Below are 15,005 nucleotides of genomic sequence, written 5' to 3' on the forward strand. Positions count from 1 at the left end.
GCCAGGTTCTTCCTACGTAAACCAAGATTTTTATGCAGCCCTAGTTCAGTGAAATCCCAATCCACTAGTTTCTAGGCTTTATTATTTATTTATTTATTTATTTATTTATTTATTTATTTATTTATTTATTTATTTATTTATTTATTTATTTATTTATTTATTTATTTATTTATTATTTTTTATTTTATTTTATTATTTTATTTTATTTTATTTATTTTTATTTCTAAAGAGAAATACACATAAAGGCCTATGAAAAGAAAAGAAAACAAATACTGTACCTTTACAGGGAGGATACATGGGATGAAGGAGTGGCTAACTGATGAGGGCTTATATATATATATATATGGAGCATCTAAATTTGGGGTCTGCTCTAGTATTTGCGGATAGGGTGTACCGGTCATTTCTCCGATTGCCTTAGGTGGGGGGTCTCCAACCTTGGCAACTTTAAAACTCGTGGACTTCAACTCCCAGAATTTCTCAGCCAGCAAAGTTGGAGACCCCTGCCTTACGTAGAGATAGATGCTGCATTTCGGTCACAGGAACCAGACCTGGCTAGTCTAGTGAAGAGAAGGACCAGGGGAAAACATGAGAGCAGTGTTCCAAAATTTGAGGGGCTGCCACAGAGAGATGTGGGGGGACAATCTATTTTCCCCCAAGCACAGGAATAATGGATGAAAATCTAGAAATAAGGAGAATTTTTTTTCTGGCAAGTAAGAGCAATCCACCAATGGAGCAGAAGTTGCCTTCAGAAGTTGTGGGATGGAGTCTTTCAAGAAGAGACTGGAATGATGTCAGAAATGATGTAGGTCTCCTGCTTAGGTGGGGGGGGTTGGACTAGATGACCTACAAGGTCCCTTCCAACTCTGTTATTCTGTTATGAATGGATTGTATTTACAATTCTCCACTAAACCGAGAAAATGGATAAGGGCGTTCTTGCTAGCCCCAATTTCTTTTTCAGTTACCTTTTTTTCCCGTTCGATCGTGCATCTTTTTTTAGCATTGCTGCCTCTTTTAATTTCTACTTGGTAGGCAAGAGAAGTTGCGTCTGCCAGAGGTCTGAACGGATTGTTTGCATAGCGTTTAGAAATCAGACCAAGGTTGCACGTTGCTCACCATCAGACTAAAAATAGGTATACTAGAAATCGGTTGCGAGCAGTGGTGGAATTCAAATTTTTTTACTACCAGTTCTGTGGTCATGGCTTGGTGGTCATGGCAGGGGAAAGTTACCGCAAAATCGCCATTCCCACCCCACTCCAGGGGAAGGATACTGCAAAATCTCCATTCCCATCCCACCCCAGGGGAAGGATACTGCAAATTCCCCTTTCCCTCCTCACTCCTGGGGGAAGGATATTGCAAAATCTCCATTCCCACCCCATCTAGGGCCAGACAGAAGTGGTATTTTCCGATTCTCTGAATTACTCAAGATTTCCACTACCGGTTCTCCAGAACCTGCCGAATTTCACCCCTGGCTGCAAGTAACTACTAACAGTTACTTAAGGTCCCATATTGACTTGCAAGGCGATCTACATGGGGCTGCCCTTGAAGAGCATCCAGAAGCTCCAATTAGTGTAAAATGCAGTGGCCTGCATGGTTTTGTGCAGACCCCGGTGTGCACATGTATCACCTCTCCTGCGGGAGCTGCATTGGCTGCCGATTTGCTTCCGGGTGCAATTCAAGATGCTGGTTGTCGCCTTTAAGGCCCTTCATGGCTTGGGACCAGGTTATCTGAGGGACCGTCTTTTGCCGGTCACATCTACCTGACCCTTCATAGCAGGGAGGCAGGGAATATTGTGGGTCCCATCTCTGAGGGAGATACACCTGGTGGGATCCAGAAGAAGGGCCTTCTCCGTGGTGGCTCCCTCTTTCTGGAACATCATTCCCCCAGAGATTAGAATGGCCCCCACTCTAACACTCTTCCAGAAGGCTCTGAAGACTTGGTTCTGCCAGCGGGCCTGGAGAACCCAGAGCGGGATGGAGCCCATTAAATGGCTCTTGGGATCTGCTGTCGCCAGGGCGGGGGATGGGGGGTGATTTTATTATATTATACTATATTAATTTATTAGTTTCTTTTTATTAGTTTTATTGTTTTAAATGTGGTTTTATATTCTGTAAGTCGCCTTGGGCGAATAGGCAGCAATATAAATTCGTTCAATAAAGAATAAATAAATAAACAGCTCTGTGAAGAGATACAAAACAACTCAGATCTCAGTAATTGGCAAAATCAAAGGTCTAAAAGACATTCTGAGGATTTCCATTTCCTGGCAGTTACAATTCTGCAAAGTTGCTAAAGCCCCTAGGCTTTTCCAGGCCTTTGAAGACTAAGATAAGAGAATATACTTGCTCCATTTGTGATTAGTCTCTTGGAAAAGACACTCTGGATGAGATTGTGTAGCCGTGACTTCCGTTCTCTCCGGAACATAACAAAGTTCAGACTATCCCAATACCTCTTCATAATTATACAGATAGTGCTCAGTTTATGACCATAATAGACCCAGAATTACTGTTTGTTAAGCAGATCACCATGAGACTGAACCCGATTTGACAAACATTTTTTGTCATTAAGAGAATATATTTTATCCAATGAGCATTTTTTTGCCTGAAATTAAAACTAAATGCTGGAAATAGGCAAAAAGTACTGAACATTACATTGTGTAACCGCAGAATGTTGCAATGGCCATAAAGGTGGGCTGGTTTCCAAGCACCCAAAATGTGACCAGATGATTGTTACGTGTGGGTACACAGCTGTCATAACTTTGAAATCGGATCATGAATAGCTTTTGGGAAGTCTGACATAACTTTGAACAGTTGCTAAGTGATCGGTAGTAAATGGAAGAGGACCTGTGGTTCCTCCTCCTGTTTCTTCTCCTGTTTGGGAAGAGGATGCAAAGTTGTAAGGAAAGGTCAACAGATGCCCCAAAATGCAGTTTATCACTTAAGACTTTGTTTTTCTGCAAATTTGCCGTCATATAAGATAATGTCCCATGATGTGACCAAAAGAGGAGCAGAAGGGAAGATTAAAAAGTTAAAGATTATCCACATTAAATCTTGTGATGCCCATCCTATCAGTTTGAATTCTTACATGCAGGTATTTTAATACAGATAATCCTCTTCTTACAACAGTTTCTTTAGTGACGTTCGAAGTTATGTCACTAAAAAATGTGACTTATGACCATTTGTCACACTTAACGACCATTGCAGCATTCCCATGGTCACGTGATCAAAGTTTGGATGCTTGGCAACTGATTTGTATTTATGACGGTTGAAGTGTCCTGGGCAGGGGTGAGTTCTAAAATTTTTTACTACCGATTCTGTGGGCGTGGCTTATTTTGTGGGCGTGGTTTGATGGTCATGTGACAATTCTTTAGGATTTAGCAGAGGTATTGGTCTACCAGGCTTTTAACTGCTTGCAGAGCTGTACCGGTCTACTCATTTGTTTTTGGAGGCACTGGTCTACCCATTTATTTTTGCAGGCACCGGTCTACCACCACACTGTCTTTTAACTCTGATCAGCTATAGAGCGGCCCTTTGAAGCCCCACGGCAAGAGTTTAAACAGTCTTTTTCCTTCTAGCTGATCAGCTGGGACTCAGGAGGCAGCAATCAATTGGGGGTGGGGCCAAATAAAAGGTAAGAGTAACGTGGAGGGAGGCGGGGGGGCAGAACCGGTTTGGTGACATCATATCGTCACCGCTACCGGCTCGGTTGAACCGGGCCAAACAGGGAGGAACCCACCACTGGTCCTGGGGTCATGTGATCCCCTTTTGTGACCTTCTGACAAGCAAAGTCAATGGGGAAGCCAGATTCACTTAACAACCGTGTTACTAACTTAACTGTGATGATTCACTTAACAACGGTGGCAAGAAATGTCGTAAAATGGGGCAAGACTCACTTAACAAATGTCTCACTTAGCAGCAGAAATTTTGGGCTCGATTCTGATCATAAATCAAGGACTAACTGTATGCTAAATGTCTATAGTGCAAATCGACACTATGTATGTTTCAGAAGAAAGTCCTGAGAGGCTTGGAACTTAATTTTATTTTTATTTATTTATTTATTATTAAATTTATATTGCTGCCTATTCACCCATGGCGACTCAAGGCGGAACACAGAATATAAAAACCACATTTAAAAACAATAATGAGTTGAATAATGAGGATTTTCCTATGTGTGTGTGTGCTTTGCAGAAACCTGTATAGCACTACCAATAGCACTTAGACTTATATACCGCTTCACATTGCTTTACAGCCCTCTTTAAGCGGTTTACAGAGACAGCATATTGCCTCCAACAATCTGGGTCCTTATTTTACCAACCTCGGAACGATGGAAGGCTGAGTCAACCTTGAGCCTGGTGAGATTCGATCTGCCACACTTCTGGCAGCCGGGAGTCAGCAGAAGTAGCCTGCAGTACTGCATTCTAACCACTGCGCCACCGCAGCGGGATTTTGAGAAATAATTCAAAACATCTGAAATTCATACAAGAATAGATGTGTGTCAGATTTGTCACCCACCAGCACAGCATAAAGATTAGTGTGTTTTCATGGGAGAAATACAGCGTTAGCTTAAAAACTACAAAACTTAACTATCCCCGATGGTAACTACTATGACAAATACAGGTAGTCCTCACAACAGTTCATTTAGTGACCAAAGGTACAACAGGAATTGAAAAATATGATTTATGACAGTTTTTCACCCTTATGACCGTTGCAGCATCGCTATAATCGTGATGAAAATTCAGACGCTTGGCAACAGACTCATATTTATGATGGTTGCAGTGTCGTGGGGGTCACGGGATCACCTTCTGTGAACTTCTGACAAGCAAAGTCAACGGGGAAGCTAGTTTCACTTAACAGCCATGTTACAAACTTTAACAACTTCAGCGAGTCCCTTAACAACTATGGCAAGAAAAGTCGTAAAATGGGGCAAAACTCACTTAACACAGCAAAAATGTTGGGCTCAATTGTGGTCGTATATTGAGGCCTACCTGTACTGTCTAGCACAGTGATGGCTAACCTTTGTGCCATCACATGCCAAAAGGGGGCAGCATGGGGGGTCACGTGTATCTGTGCCCACACCTATAATTTAATGTGCCCCGCCCCCACGCATGCACACATGACCCCCGACGCGACCCACTTTTGGCACGTGATGGCATGGTGGGCTCGGTAGGCCCGTTTTTCACCCTCCCCAGGCTCCAGAGGCTTTCTTGGAGCCTGGGGAGGGCTAAAACAGCCTTCCCCACCCCTCCAGAGGCCAGAAACAGCCTGTTTCCTGACTGCCAGCCGGCTCGGAAGGCCCAAAAATCAGCTGGCCGATGTGCACATGTGCACTGGAGCTGAGCTAGGGCAACGCTCGCGTGCCCACAGATATGGCCCACAGACATGCCACAGGTTCGCCATCACAGGCCTAGCATGTTGGGGTTTTATATTTTTTTATATATATATATACGCTTTTGCTGAATTTTATGAAAGTTCTTCCCATGCGAAAACAAGAAATGCCACTCATCAGTGGACCACATATAAACAATCAGCTGCAGGGACAAAGTTTTCTGTCAGTCATTAGCACCGAAGAGTGAGTCACAGACCCAACTCTGTAGCCTTGAAGATTTCCCAATGACCTGCTTGAACCAGCTGCACAAACAACCAAGAAGGAAATTTGGCAATCTTTTCAGAACTGGTGAGGATAGCTGGAGGCTAAAATAGCCTCTTGTTTATTGCGGGGGAGATCTGCACATCGCTTACGAAGTAGGGCAATGCTATTTTGATGTTAGCAGTCAGGCTGTCACGGAAGAGTAAACCAGGCTGACAATAGCAGGAATGATAAAAGCTATTCCGCAACATGCAAGATTGGATGTAATGGCTGAGCCTGTATAAGATGGCTTGAACAAACATAAATAAAGAGCTCTGGCTGTTATTCTTTGTTGGAGTTCAATAATGTTGGGGGCGGGGAGTGCTTTGAGTCTTCTCTTCACAGAGATAAAAAGATGAAGGGATCGGCTTTGACAAAGGAGCTTTGTCTTTTGCAAACTCAGCCAGAGTATTTTAAATATTCGCAATATACATGCTCAGAAGCCTGTTACAGGAGAGGAAGAGAGAAGTGCGATGTGCAAAGCCTGAAGCTGCTTCAAGGGACTGTTTAACTCCAGATTTGATCAAAGCCACACGGCTCAGTGTTAGCTAAAATCACTGTAACATGTGGGTTCTAAAGATGACAAATCAGAATAGAGCTGGAAGGGACCTTGGAGGTCTTCTAGTCCAACCCCTTGCTCAAGCAGGAGACCCTACACCATTTCAGACAAGTGACTGTCCAGTCTTTTCTTAAAAACCTCCAGTGATGAAGCACCCACAACTTCTGAAGGCAAGTTGTTCCACTGATTACTAGTCCTCACTGTTATGAAGTTTCTCCTTAATTCCAGGTTGGTTCTGTCCTTGATTAGTGTCCATCCATTGCTTCTTGTCCTGCCTTCTGATGTTTTGGAAAATAAATTGACCGCCTCCTCTTTGTGGCAACCTCTCATATACTGGAATACTGCTATCCTGTCCTCCCTAGTCCTTATTTTCTCTAGACCAGCCGTACTCTGTTCCCGCAATCGTTCTTCATATGTTCCTAAAGCACAGAATGAATTTATGTCCATCCAAAAGGATTAATAAGCTTCTAGGGTGATTTAATGAAAAAGACAAATAAAAAATTTGCTTTTTGATACGGGCATTTTGTTTGTATGCATAGACAATAAGTGCATGATGATCTTGTTGTGGCCCGCCAGTAGCCTGCGCGGATCGTGGCTGATCCCGACGACAAGGAGGCTGGTGTGGTGTCGCGCCAGCAACCTGTGCAGCCGGCACTCACGTCGGACAGTGAGGAGGACGAAGAGGATGTGATGCCAGAGGCAGAGACTCAGCCAGGGCCTTCAGAACCTCCAGAGGCTCCTTCCAGGGGAGAGAGCGAAGTGGAGGGGCCTCTCCTCAATGCTCAGGATGCAGGGTTGCCAAAAGGCAGGAGTGGCTAATCAGGAGGAGAGGCTTGAGAGTAGGGCTTGAGGATAATTGGCCACTCCCTTAGCCTATTTAAGTCGCACGCAGCTAGTGCTTTCTTGCTAAAAACAACGTCTCATTACTACAGAACATCTTGGAGAGCGAGCAACTTCTCATATCTGGTTTTCTGGGCTGATTGCCAACCTTTGTTGGACTTTGTTCTTAATAACTTTGATAAGGACCCTTTGCACGGGAAGCCTGCATTCTTGAAAGGGGTTTGTTTGGAATTAAACAGTGTTTGCGAAGCTTGGTGTGTGTCACATTCTCTGGGAATCCGAAGCTGGGGCAGAACAGATCTCAACCAAGAATTTAATCCAATATGAATGCTGCATTCCAATTGTATTTTGGTCACGGGATGAGAATCTATGGTTATAACCTGGATGGATGGGTGGATACATGGATGGATGGATCCTAGAGATAGATAGATAGATTTAATCAGGGCAATCCTGACAGAGAGAGAGCCAGGCAGGCAGACAGACAGACGGTAGATAGATCTTCAGAAGAGTCAGTGTTTCTTCTGTATATCATCTTGCAGTTACACAGTAATCCTGAAAGGTAGGCTATTATCTTGCTGATGGGATAGGAGCCAAATACTATGATTTGCAAGAGACCATCTAATGAAAGAGACCTTGAACCATAAAGGTGAAAATCTGATGTAGTCTGTAAAATCAGCAGAAGCAGTACCCTCCAGAAACATTGGGAGGATAGCCTTTAAATTTAATTAATGTCAGAAGATTGCATGAAAGGGAAGAACTTTTCCCCCCCTTTGGAAGGGAAGAAATATAGCCCTGTCTATTGGAAATCAAGCTACAGTGAAGTGCTGACTCTGCTACTGGAGTTCTTTTTTAGTACACTTCATCATTTGACTGTCAGTTGAGAAGGAAGTAAGATTTTGAGATAAGGAAATGAGCAGGAATAGAGGGTCATGTATTTCTGCAGTAACTAATACTAATACCAGGCTCTACAAATAAACTATATCAAAGTTCCTTAATTTAGGGTCTCCTAGAGAAGTTTGAATTCTCCCAATGGGAATGTTGGGAATTTAATTCTAAACCTCTGGATAACCAAAGTAGAGGAAAACAGTTTATTCTCTGTTATTTGTTTTTTACAGTGAAGTAATATCCAATTAGTAACTCAGTTGAAGATATATTAACCTTTCAGTCTCCGGTTATCCAAGTAGCTTAAATAGCATGTTTTAATAACTAGAAGATTTCTGTAACATCATCTATGGTTATTTAAAAAGAAGAAACCTGCATTCTGCAACAACACTGGTGAATGCATTTCTATAGAATAGAATAGAATAGAATAGAATAGAATAGAATAGAATAGAATAGAATAGAATAGAATAGAATAGAATAGAATAATAGAATAGAATAGAATAGAATAGAATAGAATAGAATAGAATAGAATAGAATAGAATAGAATAGAATAGAATAGAATAACAGAGTTGGAAGGGACCTTGGAGATCTTCTAGTCCAACCCCCTGCTCAGGCAGGAAACCCTACACCACTTCAGACAAAGGGTTGTCCAATCTCTTCTTAAAAACTTCCAGTGTTGGAAAATTCACAACTTCTGGAGGCAAGTTGTTCCACTGGTTAATTGTTCTGAAGCATCTGCTTTTATGTGCTTGCATACTGACCACTCGTTCAGTGACCGAATTGTGTTGTTGGGTGAGTGGTACTTACAACCCTTCCTTGACATTCCAGTGGTTTGCAGCATCCCACAATCACCTGATCATCATTTGTAACCTTCCCTGTCAGTTTCGCACAAGCAAAGTCAATGGGAAAGCCAGCAGGGAAGGTTGTAAGTCGCTCTGGTAAATCTCCCCAATCCTCCTGTATTTGAATCTGCAGCACCATCCATCATCCAGCCCAGCCTTCTGTGCTGTGGTCCTCCAAGTCCTCCCCCAGCCTTCCCCAGTTTGTGCAGTCTGGGGACACTTACCAGAGAGATTTAACAACCTTCCTTGCATGGCTTCCCCATTTGCTTTGTTTGTGGGAAACTGGCAAGGAAGATCTTGAAACCTGTGGATCAGAGTGAGATGAGTAATGATTCCCATTTGCCAGGTAGGCAGTTATGTCTCTTAACACGTAGGCTGGCCACTTTTTCTGGCCCCAGGCATCATTGCACATAATAGCTTGCATTTTTCCCCATCACGTCCATGCATTTTCTTGGGCAAGACCGTATGACTCCAATATTTTTACATACAATCTTGCGAAATGTTGTCATTAAGAGAGGTCTTACAAAACTGTGGCAATTGAGGGGGGAGGATTTCTTGAGTCTCTTGTGCCCAGGGCACTGCAACCCCTCTTCTGGAGTCTCACAAGTTAGCCTAATCATCTGAGTTACGCAACAACCGCTTCACTCACCAAAAGATGTACAGCAAAATGTTACAACATGGATTCTGTTGCTCAGGATCGCAGGCCACCAGCAGTGATTTCTTTCAGGATATTAGCTTGATTTCCCTTCCTTTTTGCGCGGGGGTAATTTTCTAAATGGTGGTCGCACTTCTTAAAAGTGTGAATTTTTACCCAGATTTTTGCTGATGTCTTTCTCTTTAGCTGGGTGTACCTTGGTTGAAGATGAAGCAATACCTCTTTCCTAACCAACAAAGGCATTGAGTAGGGGACGAGTAGAAGCACAAGAATCCCTCTTTTTTTCATTTGTTCTCTTTGCTGTTGTCTCCTGAAATGACCCTCTTCTGAGTCAGAGCCTTGTTATTAAGTCCCAATGTGCTCCTTGGTTTTAAACTGACTTCTAGTTAGAGATGGTTGAAATTGATGACAAGACTTTTACATGCAAAGCAGGTAGTCTACTACTGAACTCTGAACCATCCCTGTTGCATTCCTAGTGCCTCAACAAGGCACATTTTATTTCTCTTTTAATAGGAGGCAGTCTGCCTGGGATCTATTTCCTAAGACATTTTATCATTTCTGGATGTGTGCATCAGTAATTCTATATTTTGAATTACGAAATTGCTAAGCAGGCAAATATTTTAAGTGAAATTGTTAAATTTCTGACTCTTGGGACTTGGAAAAGTTAGCAGGATTTTCTGTAGCTCTCCATCGCCCTCTGCTGCCCCAAAACGAAAGTGACTGCCAATGAAAGAGAATATTTGTAGCTCAGGGTTGAAATGAGGGCTCCTAGGTGCTCTCTGAGCTTGCTTGTTTTCTTGCAAACGTTTCATTACCCCAACTAGGTAACATCATTAGCACTGATGATGTTACCTAGTTAGGGTAATGAAATGCTTGCAAGAAAACAAGCAAGCTCAGAGAGCCCCAGGTATCCCTCAAATATGATTGCTTAAATGGGAAGGTGCAATCAACTCTGAGAATCATTATGCTGGATTAAAAGGCTCTGACAATCAGGCAACTCAGCTGGGATCGTCAGAGGCTTTTAAAAGCATTTTTTCAGCCGAAGAAAAAATGCTTTTAAAAGTTAAAAAAAAAAAGCCTCTGATGATTGCACTGCTTAGCTGGGCAGGGGGGGGGTGTTGGGCAGGGATTTTTGCTACCGGTTCTCCGAACCACCCGCTGTCATCGCTACTGGATTGAGCGATCCGTTCCGAACTGGGAGAATTTCACCCCTGGTGTATTGGAAGAGGAGATTGTTTAAGAAATTTTGTATTTTAAGAGGAAGTGATAAGTTACTCAAATGATTTATACTTGTGATGAAGGTGGGAGGTCGCTTCTGCACATATATCTTTTCTTTTTCTGTATTCTGTTCTTTCTTTTCTATTTTTCTTTATATGTTTTTCTTCTTTCTTTTCTGCACCTTCTATTTTTTTTTATTCTATATTTCTTTTAGTTTTTACTTTTGGAATTATAATTTTTAACTAAATAATTATCAAAAGACAATGGCAGAGCTACTTCTTTTTCACGTTTGACAAATGCTGAGTCTAAAGTTGCAGTAGCAGCTTCATTCATCTTTGTCCTCTCTCATCTTTTGGGATAGGAAAAATCTGATGAAAAGAAGATGGCTGAACTGCTCATTCTTCAAAAAAGAAGGGAGGGGGGGGCAACAAAATGCACAAACATTTTTTTTCCAGGGGTGCTTCATAGCTTATTCTGTAATGAGACATTTTCTAACCTAGAAACTGGCACACTCCGTTTATAATTCACATGTTAGAAGGCAGGTCCCTCAACAGGGATCTTTGTAGTCAAATGAACCCTGATAAGTGAAATAATCTCTCTCTCTCTCTCTCTCTCTCTCTCTCCCTCCCTCCCTCCCCCTGTCCCCCTCTTTCCCTCCCTCCCCCCACTCTCTCATGCTGTTTCACAAAATGGAAGTTGAAATTGCCTTCAGGAAATATAGCATGAAACATACAGTGTCGCCCGATTGGGAATGTACATATTGCACACTTCAGAGTACAAAAATAGCAATATTAAGGCTGAAAGTTTCTTGGGGAAATAATCCAGACTCTTTTTACAATATTTATTCAACAATGTCTCTTGTCTTCTCAAACTGCAAACATGTGGAGACACTAGCATACATTAGTCAAAGCTATCCTGGATGAAGGGACAGAAAAGCTTTTGTGTTCCTACCAATACTAATGAATCTACCTCAGAGAATCCTATGCCTCTCAGGATCTCTCTGCCTCATGAGCAGCTGATGAGGAGGTGCATTCCCAGGAGGAAGGAATAACAGTAACAGAGTTGGAAGGGACTTTGGGGGTAACTTAGTCCAACCCCTGCTCTCACAGGAGACCTATACTATTTCTGACAAATGGCTGTCCAGTCTCTTCTTAAAAGCGTTCAGTGATGGGGCACCTACAGTTTCCAAAGGCTATTTTTTCCAATTGGTTAATTGTTCTCACTGTTAGGAATTTTCTCCTTAGTTCTAGGTTGCTTCTCGCCTTGGTTAGTTTCCATCTATTGTTTCTTACCCTGCCTACAGGTGCTTTGGTAAATAAATTGGCTCCTTCTTCATTATGACAGCCCTGCAAGTATTGGAAGATTGCCATCATGTCACCAGGGTCCTTCCTTTTCACTAGACTAGATATATCCAGTTGCTGCAAATGTTCTTTGTAACAATTAAAGAGTAAGAGGCAACAACCTCAAGGTTGTAAGCCGCAATTAAATACAGACCACAACATAAAAATAGGAAGCATAAATTAAAAGTATTGTGCAAATTAATTCGCTTCTGCATGGGATCAAATGCTGACTGCTAAAAATTTGCTGACCTGATCTCACAGTAACACAATTATACTTTAACTCAATTATATTTTAACTCAATTGTCTGTTCATGTAAAAAGCCCTGTAAAACCCGAAGAACATTATACTGCATGAGCTGTGCAGTTAGTTTCTCGTGTTCATTTATTTTCATTCACGAGTTATTACATTTACATTTGATAATGCAATATTAATATGGCATTTTGGCTGTATTGGAATAAATTGTTTGATTTTGGTCATTAATTGAAAAAGGAAAAAAAACTGAACGAGTCATGATGTTGCATTAATTTATTATATATTCAAACTTCTGCTGAATTTTAAACCCTCTGTAGAAGTCTTCGGGCGAGCAAATACACAAATAAAATATCCCTAAAATGGGTAATACAAAATAATCCAGTAGAAATAGCAACAGTAGAAGTGCAAAAAAAAAAAAGAAAGGAAAAGAAAAGAAAAAAGAACAGTGCTAATTGCTAGTAGTTCAGAGAAGATAAATGAGCTTAGCTTCATTTGGCCTGAGTTCAGTGATAATAGTGATAATGCCAGTTGAATCTACATAGGCGCAGCATAGATTTAAAATCAGAATGCTTCAACAATCTGAAATAGAATGTCTCCATTTCAAATATTCTATTTCAGAATTTTACAGTAAGCTTTGTTTCCTTCTCAATTCTTTTCGGTTTGAACCACTCCAGGGGCTCTGGGGCCAGAAGAATCTTTTACCATTACATATTCTTGCCACAGTTAGAACAAAAGTGGTCACAAATGTCCAATAGAACTAGCAATTACCAATAATTTTTGTTGCTCAATAGATTCAGATAATTCTACAGAATGTCCCAGGTTAGGTTCAATCCCAAGATTGAACCACTTTTGACACTTTCGAGTCTTATCACTATTCAACTTGCTAAAGAACTGGGGGGGAGGAAGGGTGAGAAAGAATGCAGATGCCCCAAGAATAGACCATGAGTGTCAAGATCCCACTGAGGTCACTGATGCAAGTATCCAACAAAGAAGTGAGATGTTCTCAAAACAAAAGGATGGTTCGTAATTGGACAATGTGAACATCCATGGGTGGGGAGAAGGCAGAGTTATTGTTTAACCATGCAAGCATTGCACAGGAAAAACCAGAACTGGTTTTGATTCTTCAGTACCGAAATGGTGTGTCCAATAAAGTTTTGCTCTTGGGATTACAAAGTTCCTGAGACTGTCTACTTTTTTGGGATTCACTAGTCGGACCATTGACATTAGGATTCTCACTATAACTGAGGAAAATTGTTTGAGGTTTGATTGGTGAAAGCCAACCCATTGAAATGTGCCTTGAATTGATTAAGGAACTATCACTTCCTTAATAGTCTTCCATTATGGTCATTAAAACTGACTTTTTAGCAAACTTATTCTGAATCAGTTGAAACTTCCAAACAGCTTTCACAGGCTGTGCCACATGTATTGCACTGTAGACAGGTGGAATATCTCTTCTAAGAAGGAGACACAGCTGTCATCTCAACTAAAGTTAACAAAAAATACCTCTTCCTATGGCATCTCCATAAGCACAACTAAATCTCAAAACTTTCTGAAGAATCATTCTAATTTTTTTAACCTTATGCGATTAAACTTTCTATTCTATTCTATGAACTGCCCCCGGAAATACGTAAGATCTCCGACTTCCGGGTATTTCGTTGCACACTCAAGACCCTGTTGTTCCACCAGGCTGGGCTATCAACATAACAATTTTAAATTGGGTTTTTAAATTTCTGGGGTTTTAAAATTTAGCCGAATTTATTTAATAATTTTAAACTTTTTAACTGATGTTGTTTTGTGTTTTTAATAGGCTGTACACCGCCCTGAGTCCTCTGGGAGAAGGGCGGTATAGAAATAAAATTATTATTATTATTATTATTATTATTATTATTATTATTATTATTATTATTATTATTATTCAATGTCTTGTAAGATCTTATAAGGTCTTAAATATATTTATTTATTATCACACCTTATATTTATTGTCACACCTGAACAATATCTCCAGACTAAGTTGTATATTGTTATAATATTAATTCTGTCATCCTCATCATTATTATTATATTGATACGACTCTCCATTATAGATTTTGGGAAGTTTGCCTAACATGAAATAAAAGATAGTATTAAAATGCAAGATAACTTAAGAAGACATTTAAAATGCAGTTTCCTTCAGGTGAACTTCCTTACAGTCAATTAGCCGCTAAGATTTTTTTTTTAATTACACACTGAAAACTCAGGTTTAATTGTTAGATTGACGTAAACTTGTCTCAAGAGATGTTGTGGTCCAGTAGTTATGGTATTGGACTACAATTGGGGACCAATAAAGGAGAATATTTGTAGCTCAGGATTGCAATGAGAGGTGCTCTCTGAGCTTGGTTGTTTTCTTGCAATCATTATCATTATCTGAGAACAAACCCCAGTGGTGGGTTCCTCCCAGTTCGGCCCGGTTCTCCCGAGCTGGTAGCGGTGACGATATGATGTCACCAAACTGGTTCTGTCCTCCCTACCACCACCACCACCCCCCCCCCCGTGGTTTGGCCAGTCACTCTTAGATCAACCATTTTTCATAGGATTACTAAAGAGGGATATCTGTGGAAGTGATCTTGTGCTATTGGAGGAGATGCTGGATATGAAATCCATTGAATAAAATAATTGTTGAAAAAACATTAGCTAATAAAAATAGATTGGTCTCCTTCTGAAAAATTATAAACTCTGTGATAATTGATCCTCTCTGGAGAAGTTGTTTTACAATTAATGGCTAGCTAGGAACACATACAACCGCACCTCTGGAAATAAT

This window comes from Pantherophis guttatus, chromosome 6 (assembly GCF_059756535.1).
Source record: "Pantherophis guttatus breed Tessera chromosome 6, ASM5975653v1, whole genome shotgun sequence".
Lineage (NCBI taxonomy): Eukaryota > Metazoa > Chordata > Lepidosauria > Squamata > Colubridae > Pantherophis > Pantherophis guttatus.